The following is a 6,000-nucleotide window of genomic DNA, read 5'->3' as shown; positions in this document are numbered from 1 at the left end:
ATCCTCAAATGGGTGGTTTTTTGTTTTTTAGTATTTTTTTTTTTTTAGCGACACCCTCCCCCCAAAGAGGCTGAGTGTGTGGATGTGTGTGTTTTGTGTTCGACTCATCTCCTAGAGCCTTTCTAGAACGTCTCTTGGCGGGTTTAATGTAAGTGAGAGACCATAACGTTGATTTAAATATTATCCAGGTGACCACAATAAGTCAAGGTCATAAAACAGTAATGTCAGGACGGTCTTGGTGCGCGCGAGAGGTGGATTTTATGATCTGCAAATATAATGTGGTGCTGCAGTAAAAGATGCATTTAAAGGTGACTGGAGGAGGGAAAGAGGCAGAAAGCAAACTGCAATCTTGAGGAGCAGACGGATCCCATTGCCTGGGGTGCTGGGCCAGGCGCACCCCACTGCTGCTGGGGGGAACCCCAAGAGCCCCCCACCTATCCAAGGAGAGGAATAAACTTAACCACCGGAGGGGGATGAGGAGCTGAGCCCCCCCCCCTCGACAGCAGCAGCAGAAGCGCGGGCAGTGGCAGGAGGAGGAGGCAGCGACAAGGTAAGAGAAGCGGTTTCTTCTTCTTCTCTTGGCGGCGGAGTGGGGACTAGCGGCGTCCCCAGGTGCCCAGCGCGCATTGGGCAGAGCAGGGTGGAAGGTGTTCTGGGCATCTTTGCTTGCTGGGAGCCCAGGCTTGCCCTGTGGCGGCTCGAAGCGGAGGGCAGTGGCCACAAGCTCCCCTTCCCTGACCCATTGGCTTGGGGTTCGGCAGTGAAAGGAGTAAATTGGTGGGTTTTGGCTTCTTTCTTTACTCGGTCACTCAGGGTCGCCTGGAGCTCGACACATGGGTCTTGATGTAGCTCAGTCTGGTCGTCTGCTGGGGGGAGGCAGAAGGAGGATGGGCTGGTGAGGGTTGGAGCTTGAAGCTTAGGTTCTCCTGCTTTCTGCTGGTTTAGATGTGAGCCTTAGCTAGGCTCTCGGTCCCCACTCGCTCTGGCTGTGGGGTTTTGCCAGGCAAGTGGCCTGATTGGAAGAGGCTTTGGAGTGGTTCGGACACACACGGACGAAGGGAAGCCAGAGTTCAGCTGAGAGACGGAGAGGATCAGAGGAAACCTAGGAGGAGAGCACAGGAGAGCCAGAAGGGCAAGACAGGGGACCCAGCCCGAGAGTGGAAGGACACTCCAGCCTCCCCCGGGGCCAGGGCCAGAGGCAGGGGATAGCCCCACTGCGGTGCTGGGGGCGGGGCGGGGGTTTGGCGGCTTGAGGTCCCATTCACCAGGGTCTCCCTGAGCGATTGCTTAGACCAGAAGCTGATGAGGCAGTGAGACCCCCTGCCCACCCAGCCACCCAAAGTCTACCCTCTAGTCCTTAGGGAGGTTGTGGGGGCGGAAAGGGGGACGGGGCTGAATTTCTTCCTTCCCCAACCCCCTTCCCTTCTCCTCCTGATAGATGCAAAGCTGAATCTCCCGCCCTGCTCGCTCAGCTGATCTGTGGCTTAGGTAGTTTCATGTTGTTGGGATTGAGTTTTGAACTCGGCAACAAGAAACTGCCTGAGTTACATCAGTCGGTTATCGTCGAGGGCCCCAACCCACCTATCCCGCCCCTACCCTCCCCAGTGGGACTGCTCCCTAGGCCCCCTCCTAGACAGGGCGAAATGGGTACAGACCAAGGAGGGCAAGCTGTGAGTGGGGCCACACAACAAGTCTGGAGAACCCCAGTTTATCCCGTCCACTCAGCTTGTCCCAATCCCCGTGCTTGAGGAAGAGGAGTTTTTCCTGCAGCTATTGTTTCCTGGGCCCAGCTGATGGAGACAGACAAAGGAGGTCTAACCAATTCCAAGGAAATTCAGGAATTTGAGTAAGAGGTGGCCTGGCGGGCCAGCTCAGCTGGGTAGCAGGGTGGGGCAGGATGATTAGAAGAGAGAAGACCACAGAAATAGAAAGGAGTCTTTGAAGGGTTAGCTTTTCCCACTTGCCACCCCCAAGGAAAAAAAACTGCCTCCAGTCAACTGGGGCTGGAGCTTCTTAGAAAAGTGGGGTGCGTGGGGGGTCCCAGGAGCTGGGGAACTCTGAGCGCCAGCTCAGCCGTCTCCTCTTCCTCTTGTATAGCCCCATCCCCAGGAGAAGGGCATATTTCGGGTGTTAGTAGGCTAGAAGAAAATCATCAAGTCCAAGTAGAAACCCCCCCCCACACACCCTACTGGGAAACATCAGGGCAAGAATCTGGCTCTGGTCTCTTTCTAGCTGTCTGTTGCCTGTAGGCCTTGGTCTGTTGTGTCTGTGCCTGTCAGGCAGCTGCTTGTCTTTGCACTGTGTGGAAAGGTCTGGGTGAACGGAGGCTGCCAGCGCCCACCATTATCATATTGTTGGAGAGGTTGTTGGCTGATGCCAGGGAGGAGGGGAGGACCTGGAGTAAAGGGGCATTGAGCAATGTGCAACTTTGCAAAGCTTCTTCCCCTCCTTGCCCACTCTGGTTGCTCAGTTCTGGTCCTGGTTGCTAGAGAGAGGGCTCTCCAAACAGGTTTTTCTGCCTGCAGAGAAAAATGGGGAGGGTCACGGAAAATGGAGAGGTACACCCCTGCTCCAAACTGGGAAAGAGAAAGTCAAAAGGCAAAGGACAGGTTCTTGGTTCTCTTACTTTGGAATTATTATGATTATTAAAACATTAGAAACTTTAAGACAGGGAAACAAAGTCATGTCCCTGTAACACAGTATATCCATGAAGTTTATTCACGCAGTTGTCTGCTGGGGGATATATTGAACCTTGCATGCGTGTGGGTCTCTATTTCTATATCTCTGCCTCCTCCAGGCTTTCCCAGATCCCCTGTATATATTTTTGTGCATACTCATGTATTTTTCTCTCTCTCTTATACAAAGAGATCCCATGGAGATTAGAGGAGAGAATAGTAATAGAGCCTCCCTTCTCCCCAGCTGAAATTGTCAGTCTGTCTTTCTGTCTGTCCCCCAGCCCTTTGTAAGGGGAAAAAAAAAATCTCTTCCCTTGGAAGGAAGTGCTCAAATCGCCCTATGGCTCCCAGGGAAATGGGGAAGTTTTCAGAGAGGAAGGCCAGCTGGTGCGAGGCAGGCAAGGGCTTCCCCGGTTTGGGAGCCCTTGGCAGTCTCTGAGTTTTCAGGCTGTCAGAAGCCGGGGGCCAGCTGGAGTGAAGGGAGTCCCAGGCAGGGGCGGGGTGTTCAGGAGTGCCTGGCTTTGAGACAGTGTCCCTGATGGGCCGAAATTTACCAATGAACGACTTCTGTGCTCTGGGTCTCTCAGCCCCAATTTCCATTTCAGAGCTGGTGGGCTTATAGGGGGGTGGCCACAGAGCCATGGGTCTGGGTGTCCCCCCCCAATATCCTGGGGAGTGGGGTGCATTCTCACAGGGCCAAGGTGAGGGCCAGTCTGGTGGCCAGGGTCCACCGCCGGGCCCTGGGGCCGTGGATCATGGCTAAGGCGATGGTGATTATTTATTCGCTTCACTGGAGGGGAGTCTTCAAAAGAAACAGCGTGAAGAGGAGGGAAAAAATTATCTCTCTCGTCTGTGGATATTAAGATGGATTTTTATTTCTTAAAGGACCCTCCCCGCCGAGAGCGCATAAGCGTAAACTTAATATATGCTCTGCAGCCCAACTCCAGAAATCGCAATAAAAGTTAAAACCTCCCCTACTGGTTTTTTTTAATTATGATATGGGAAAGAGGAGCAGGATTTATAGAGCTGAACTCTCGGCGTGTAAGTGTTTAAGACTTGCGGGAGAAGGAGGAAGAGGCAAGAGCTTGCCAAGGAGAGCCTTGGTCTCTGAGATCTCTCGCCGGCTGCGGGGGGCTCCGGCTTAGGCGGCGGATCATCTGTGGCCTCCCTGGGACCTCGGCTCCCGGCACCCTCCGGCCCGGGCCACCGCCCTGCCTCGGCTGGCTCGGAGATGCGGCCCTTCTTGAGAACAGGTGAAGGGCAGCGGGGCCGGGGAGAAGGGGCTGCGGGTGGGGGCGTCGGGACACTGGGCTTTGTGTGGGTCCCCTGCAGGGGAGGAGGTGTGCAGCCCCGGGCAGGGCCGCGGCCCGAGGGTGGTCAGCGGGCGCCTTGGCTCGGAAGGGTGTCCGGGCCGGGCCCCGAGAACACGGACAAGGTGGATTGTGTGAGGACTTTGGCCGCAGATGGAGCGGAGCCGGCTCCCCGGCGGAGAGGCCAGCGGCGAGGCGGCCAACCGGATGTTGAGTCTGTAGGAAGGACCTTGAGGTCTGCTTGGTGTTTGGGCTGCCGGGGGGCGGCGGCCCAGAGTGTGGAGCGCGCAGCGCGCGGGGCTCGGCGGCCGGCGTGGGCGAGGCAGCAGGCCTGCACACCTCTGCAGCCGCAGGGCCGGGCCCAGGACGCCTGAACTGAGGCCGACCAATGGTCAGAGCGTGAAAAATAAATGCAGTTCAGGGTCTTTCTTTCTTTTCTACATCAGAGGTCTTTTCTTTTTTGTCTCTTTCGGAGATACCTGGATTTGGTCCAGAACAGGTTGCCCGCGGGAGGGCCCCGCGAGCGGCGGCGCGCGAGGGAGGGAGAGAGGGAGGGAGGGCGAGGAAGAGGGAGGGAGGGAAGGAGGGCGGGCAGCGGCGGCTGCGGTGGCCGGGGCTTCCCTCCCCCGGCGGAGGCGGCTGCCCTGCATCTGTGGCCGTGGGGAGCCGAGGAGCAGGTAACGAAGGCGCTTCCCGAGGCGGGACTGGACCAAGCCAGAGGGACCGAGTCTTCTGGGTCTCTGCCGGACGCCCTGGAGGGGAGAGAAGGTAGGGAGATCGGCGCCCTCCCGGCCTGGCAGAGAGGCCTGGGGAATGTTGAACCTGTATTTGATTTCAGACTCACACTCATGTTGTGAGTCTGTCTGCCTCCGGAGATGCGGTTTGCCTGTCTGTCTGTCTGTCCATCTGAGACGTCCTAAACCCTAGGCTGTCCAGCCAAAGGCTGAAAAAAATCGGGAAAAATTCGTCGGAATGTGCACTTTCATTCATTGGATTCTCGGCGACTCAGTGGGGCTGGTGGCTGGGCTCCCAAGTTGGAGGGCGCTTTCCTCCTGCTTTCTGGACGCCAGAACGTCTGGTTCCCTCCGCCATGGGCTGAGTTTCCGGCTCCAGGTTCGCGGGTTGCCCTGAGGTTTGAGGCCAGACAGCTCCTAGTCTGGCAGGGAGGGCGGGGGAAGAGACTAGCGGCTCTGGCTCCTTAATTGTACTTCGGACCCGTATTGTCTCTTTCTCCACCTCCGCTTCCTCAGTCTGGGCTCCAAAGTCACTGCAAATTTCCTTGCGACACATACATCACACAAAGATCAGGTAACCAGGCGCCCAGGACCACGGGGGGCTCCAGGCGGAGAGCACCCCTAGCTCTGGGGCCGCTCCCCCTCCAGCCACTCCCCAGGCTGGGAAACCAGATCGGGTTGGGGGAGCGGAAATAGCCCCGTTTGCTGCGGGGCGCAGGGCAGGGGGCCGGAGGGAATGCAGGCCGTGGCGTTGAGAGGGCCACGTTCACAGGCCCTGGGGGTTTCACTCCTGCTGGGCTTAGCGGCTGGACTCCTGGTGTGTAGGGATCCCGGATACCCACCTGGGGTGGGGGCAAGACGCTGGTCTCCTCGCGGCGGGCCAGGAGAATTCAGTTTCTGCTTCCAGCGCAGGCCTGAGCTAGGAGGAGTTGTGTGTGTGGGTGTGTTTTTCCCAACAAAGAGGGATCAGGAGAGAAAAGGGGGGAAAGGAGTGGGGAACCGAGGAGGGGGCGGGGAGGAGGAGAGGGCAGCGGAGAGGTGAACTGAGCCCATTTCAGGGGGAGAAGGAAAACGAAAGCAAATGGAGCACACAGGGCCTCCTCCGCGCAGGCGGGTGCTGACGAGCCGGGAGCGGGCGCCCTGCCTGCGGCGGCGGGAATGACCCGCTGGGGGACGGGGAGAAAGCCTGTTTTAAATATAATCCGAACTTGACGGTGTGGATTGAACCGGAGGGAATTTAAATCACCAAAAGGGAGGTGCAGGGCCAGGGGAGGGGATCAG

General features: G+C 57.5%; 1 protein-coding gene and 1 long non-coding RNA gene across 2 annotated transcripts in view; one reads left to right on the top strand and one right to left on the bottom strand.

Moving 5' to 3' along the window:
• Positions 1-4,127: 4,127 nt before the first annotated feature.
• Positions 4,128-5,931, bottom strand: LOC128048039 (uncharacterized). Its single transcript, XR_008199373.1, has 3 exons — positions 5,562-5,931; positions 4,830-4,928; positions 4,128-4,737 (listed from the first exon to the last, which is right to left on the bottom strand). It is a non-coding gene; the product is annotated as an uncharacterized LOC128048039 (long non-coding RNA).
• Positions 4,631-6,000, top strand: part of HOXC4 (homeobox C4) — a 59,931-nt gene continuing 58,561 nt past the window's right edge. Inside the window, exon 1 of the mRNA XM_052640486.1 lies at positions 4,631-4,753. The gene's annotated coding sequence lies outside the window, so the exon portion shown is untranslated. The remainder of the gene's footprint in view (positions 4,754-6,000) is intronic.

Source organism: Budorcas taxicolor, chromosome 5 (genome assembly GCF_023091745.1).
Source record: "Budorcas taxicolor isolate Tak-1 chromosome 5, Takin1.1, whole genome shotgun sequence".
NCBI lineage: Eukaryota > Metazoa > Chordata > Mammalia > Artiodactyla > Bovidae > Budorcas > Budorcas taxicolor.
Note: the sequence above shows the minus strand (reverse complement) of the source record. Positions and strands in the feature narration are given on the sequence as shown.